A 5870-nucleotide genomic window follows, 5' to 3' on the forward strand; every position below is an offset into this window, starting at 1 on the left:
TTGTAAGGCTTGTCTGAAGATTCTGAAACTTCCCTTTAGACATGCGACCCTCGGGTGTGGGAAGACCCAAGTACTTCTCCTCAAAAACCATGCTTTTGACGTTGAGAACATCCCTGACCTGCTCTTGAAAGGGAGCCGGGCAAGATTCTCCAAAGAAAATAGAGCACTTATCATAATTCAAGCTTTGCCCCGTGGCCATACTATAAAGATCCAAAGATGCTTTAACCTGCTCCGCTTGATCCCTCGACGCCTGAAAGAACAACATGGTATCATCTGCAAACAACAAGTGGGATATGCCTGGAGCTCTCCTACAAATTTTCACGGGAACAATATCGCCGGACTGCACCTTTCTTTTCAAAATAGCTGAAAGTCCATCTGCCACAAATAAGAATAAAAATGGAGAGAGAGGGTCTCCTTGCCGTAGCCCACGCGACGGTGCAAATGAATCCAAAAGAGTTCCATTTAATTTAACTGAATACCTCACCGATGTGACACACGTCATTATCCAATCAATCCATCTGTGAGAGAACCCTAACCTTTGCATCACCTGCTTCAAGAAAGCCCAATCAACTCTATCATAAGCTTTTGACAAGTCCAGCTTATATGCACAAAAACTCCTTGAGGGATCCTTCTCCTGTTTAATATAATGCAAACACTCGAAGGCTACCAGAGCATTGTCAGTAATCATCCTGCCTGGTATGAAAGCACTTTGCTCCACCGAAATTATGTCATCTAACAAAGGTCTTAACATGTTAACAAGGCACTTGGAAATTACCTTGTACGTGACATTACACAAACTTATTGGCCTATAGTCAGACATCCTTACGGGATTAGATATTTTTGGAATGAGCACAATTGATGTATCATTAACCCCCTCTGGCATAACACCAGAATCAAAAAACTCTCTGACCGCAGCCAACACTCCCTCCTTTACCGTACTCCAATTTCGCTGAAAGAAACGCGCGGGAAACCCATCCGGCCCTGGTGCCTTCAAAGGCCCAATTTGAAACAATGCATCAGAGATCTCCTTATCCGTAAACGGCGCGCATAACTTGTCATTATCAGCCGGCGTCACCACACGTTCAAACAAGCTTACTACTTCAGATGCATTCAAAGTAGTGTCAGCAGCAAAAATATTGTGGAAATACTCATTAGCAACATTGCTCATCGCTGCAAACTCGGTATGTACGGTACCAATACTGTCCATCAATTCCCTGATCTTATTCTTCCTCGCTCTCCACACTGCTTTACTCTGAAAGTACTTTGTATTGCGATCTCCCTCCTTCAACCATGAAATCCTTGACCTCTACATCCACAACATCTCCTCCTAGTACAACAATTCATTCATTTTATCCATCACACTCCTTATTTCTTCTCTGTCCGCATTCATGTGCATCAGCTCCTCTAATTGGCTTCTAGACCACGCAAGTTCTTTAGTTACATTACCGAATTTTCTGCTCCATGAACCCAACGCAGTCATTGTTTTTAACAGAGCCTCTCTCAATTCCGAGAGGTTATGAATCTCCCCTACAGCAGCCCATGCTTCCTCCACCACCTTTGGCAACGCCGAGTCCCGTTCCCAAAAAACCTCATACCTGCGGTTTCTTTATCTCACCGGACCCTGGTCCGGTTCCCCCTTAAGGAAAACCACAAGGTGATCGGAACATGGGGACGGTATATGCTCAACCGTAGCGAAAGCGAACAGATTTCGCCAATCATTAGTAGCCACTGCCTGGTCAAGTCTCACCTTGACATTTGCCGATCGCCCTCGTCTGTTATCATATGTGAAAGGAAGGCCAGTGAACCCCAGATCTACTAATTCACATACCTCCAGCGTATCCCTGAACGCTACCATCTGTGCTTCCGCCCTTGGTGTGACCGAAAGGTGCTCAAAATCCCACATAGCTTCGTTAAAATCACCAATTACTAACCAAGGCATATTATTAGCTGTTTTCATGTCCCTTAACTTCGACCACATTAAGTGTCTATTTTCCACACGTGGTTCTCCATAAACAAAGGTGGCTCTCCACTCTGGCGCTCCTTCACGCACCCTGATAACAGTATCAATGAACCTGTCACCCTTGTCCAGTACATTCACCACACATTCTTCTCTCCAATATAGTGCCAAACCACCACTCAGGCCATTGCTATCCACTCCACAAAAACCCTTCAGACCAAGCTTTGCACGGATCCTTTTCATCTTCTCCTCCTTTTGTCTTGTTTCACACAAAAACACCACCATGGGGGAATGCGACTTACACAACGTCGCTAGCTCACGAACTGTCCGGGTGTTCCCCCTTCCCCGGCAGTTCCAACTTAGGCAATTCATTGGACTCCGCGGTCCTCCTCTCCGGAGGCCGCCTGCGTAATTGTGTCCATATCAGCACCCTCACTCTCCTCCCCTCCTGTCTTCCCATGCTTCCTCCTCTTCACTATTGGATTTTTGCCCGGAGTACTTTTAGGGTCCACCGGGATCCCTTCACCATTGGTTCCTCCAAACTCCAAACGAAGGACCGCGTCGGCCACCTTCCCACCTGCGTTCTGCACCCCCTGACCCCTTGTATTGACCACCCCATCCTCATCCACCAGCCTCTTCTTCGCTGTACGTACCTCCACCGCCTTCATCATCTTAAACTGCATGATATCCATCCCCATAGACAGCTCCAGCCCCCCCTCTTTCTGCGAAACCACCTCCTCCTTTTCCTCCCCAACATCAGCCCTACTTCCTCTAGCTTCGCCTCCTCTACCACCCCTTCTTCCTCCTCGCCCCCCACCCTGCAGGGCCAGCACCTCCTCTACCTCCAACACTCCCACCGCCTCTGCCCCCACGACCACCGGAACCCACTGGTTTGCTGACCCAATGAAGCCAATCCCCCCATTCACAAAGTGCACTATCATGTACCCCATCACCACATTCTTCCACAACATGACCCATACGTCCATAGAAAAAGCAAAAATCTGGGAGTTTCTCATAAAACACCGAGTACCTCCTCCTCTCCTTCAATGTAATATGCACAAACCTTACTAATGGTAATGTTACGTTGACGAACACCCGAACCCGCAAAAAGTTTGATGGGTTAATCCTCCCTTCATTCACCATGACTGTAAACAGAGGTTCTCCTACATTCTTTGCAACCTTCTCTGCCAACTCCTTCTTCCTCGTCAAATCGTCTGGCAATCCTTTAATCCTAGCCCACAATGGATACATGTTCAAATCATACTCTTCTACATCTGAAAATCCATCATACTCCATTAAAACCATCGGATCCCTTCTAAACTTCCATGGCCCCCCTCCATTACTCTCTTCCAATCACCCAAGCAATGGCATTGAGCCGGAAACAAGTTGGGGCCTTTGATGTTGAAAGTCACCCCCTGCGCACACACCCATGCGTTCCTCATGGAATTAAGCATAGAAGCGTGACTAAACAGCCGCAGTGTGTGAACCCTAAAGAGTGCCATCCAACGAACATCCTTGATCAAATCGTCAAACTCCCCAGAAAGATCCAGATCTTCTTCCTCCTCCCCTTGCAACTTGAGGTTCTCAAACGCACCATCTAGATCTTCATCTGCCCTGTATTGCTCCCAATCTGCATCCTCATCATCCTTCTGAACGTCAGAAACCTTCCCGCCAAACGCATTCGATGCATCCTCCTCACCCTTCTTGTTTCCTAGGCCCAAACCGGCGCCCGAAGATGGATCTTCAACCCTAGCTTCCGCTACTACTGGTATCTCCATCCCTCCGCGCCCCTCCAGACTACTCGGATCCCCCATGCAATCGTTAGAGCCCGCTCCCAGCTGTCCCTCGTCGTCCTTCTCTCGAGAAAACGCCGTCGATCGGTGGGAATCAACGTAATTTTGGTGTACCTCGGCGGCGCCGCCGAGGGAAAGGTTGGACCCTAGGGAAACCCTAGGGGAAAGGTTATTATTACAAGCCGTGTTAATTTGTCGTTCATGAGAACTGCAAGTACACATCACTAATTCCTCCAGCCTGTTCGTCGCTGCTACCACAATCGTCTACTTATCCTCTGAACCCCGCCGCCCCGGCAACGCCACCTTTGCCTCCCGCTGTGTTGTCTTGGCCGCTGCCGCCGGGCACGAGACGGCTGGAGTGCGGATGCAGTCCGTGGAGGTGTCTTACATGCGAAATCATTGTCCTCCTACGGCGCGACCTGACCGGGAAGGACAGGCGTGCGCAGTCGTGGCCACACATGATGCACAGCGCTGTACGATATCTCGTTCGACCAGTGCATCGGCTGGCGACGTTCATCGCGGACCGGGACCATGCAGGCATGGCACGACGGCGGACCGTCTATTGGCGAGGCAGATGGAGGGCATCTTGCTCATGGTCCATCGGATAGTATGACGGCGGTCCAGCTGTCGGCTAGGAGGAGGGAGATCCTCGGGGAAATATCTAGTACTCCCACCCCTAGGGTGCTCCCCGTGCTCCAAACTCGGTAGCACATTTTAAAATGCTCAAAAAATTCTGAAAAAAATCTAGCACATTGACACAACATCAATGTATGCTGTTAAAAAAATTCAAATCAAAATTCGAAACATTGCTCGAGATACAAAAATGACAAAATGGATATCAATGAGATAATGGGCCTAATCTAAGGCCCAACTTAAGTTGCGTACTATTTACTGTCGAATTTTTCATTTATGTTTCTGAAGCTACGTTTCGGATTTTGATATCAATTTTTTTGACAACATACTTTGATATTGTGTCAATGTGTTGGATTTGTTTTAGAATTTTTCGAACATTTAAAAATGTGCTACAGAATTTTGAAGCACCGGGAGCACCCTAGGGGTGGGAGTACCAGATATTTCCCCGGAGATCCTCAGGCTCCTCGACTTTTTGCTGATGACGACATAATGGATGACATCGGTGAGTTCCTATGGCACCTATCATTGCCGGCACGGCCGTCTGTTGCTGCACCGCCTTCACATATCCAGGCCTCCGTCTCTGCCTATTTATGGGAGGAATTGGGAAGTCGGCCAGGGATATCGGTGTTCGAGGCAGAAATCACAGATTTGACCTGAGGCAGAAATCAAATCACAAACTGACCTGTTCAGGAAAAAATTTCACTCTGCTGACCCTTTGGTGTGGCGCCCGACATCTGGGCGCCGCACCCTACTGTGCAGCGCCTTCCCCTTAGGCGTCGCACATCCTGTCAGCGTGGCAGCCCTGGTCCAGTTGCGGCCCCACACGCACCTGTGCAGCGCCTAAGAGCTAGGCGCCACACTTTGACGTGCAGCGCCTAGCCCTTGGGCGCTGCACAGTGACTTAAGCGCGGCCGCCCAGCCCGACCAGGCAGTTCTTCATCTCTCCGCTCTCTGTACAGAGAGCAGCGGTGGCGGCGGCGCCCCCATCTAATCCCCCCACATCCCTCTCAGATCTGAAGATTTGATCCGTGGATTCGATCCCCAATCCATCCTACTAGGTAAACTCTTCCCTTCTCTTTCTTTTGCTCCGTAAATTTGTTGCCATTCTAGAGATTTGTCCGTGATTTGATGGAACCCTTGATTTGTTTGGTTTGCTCGATTTAGGATGTGTATTCATATTGGTAGTACCGTAGTGTTATTTATTAGTTCACAATATATGATTCTTGTTGTTGAAACACTAGATTGTTTAGTTTTTTTAGATATATATGAGATGCCTATTTTTGTTTAGTTTATTTGAGATGAAGATGAACTTTTATATGTTTATTGTTTGAAATTGTAAGGATGGTTTGGCTTCTGGACGATGTCTACGACGTGCAATACCGGGCCTACATGATGCGCGAGAAGGATAAGGTAATAATGAGTAATCTAAATATTTTGCAAATTTGCCTTTAGTTGAAATTTACATGCCCTAAGATTTGTCATTACTT

The sequence above is a fragment of the Triticum aestivum genome, chromosome 4A (genome assembly GCF_018294505.1).
Source record: "Triticum aestivum cultivar Chinese Spring chromosome 4A, IWGSC CS RefSeq v2.1, whole genome shotgun sequence".
Classification (NCBI taxonomy): domain Eukaryota; kingdom Viridiplantae; phylum Streptophyta; class Magnoliopsida; order Poales; family Poaceae; genus Triticum; species Triticum aestivum.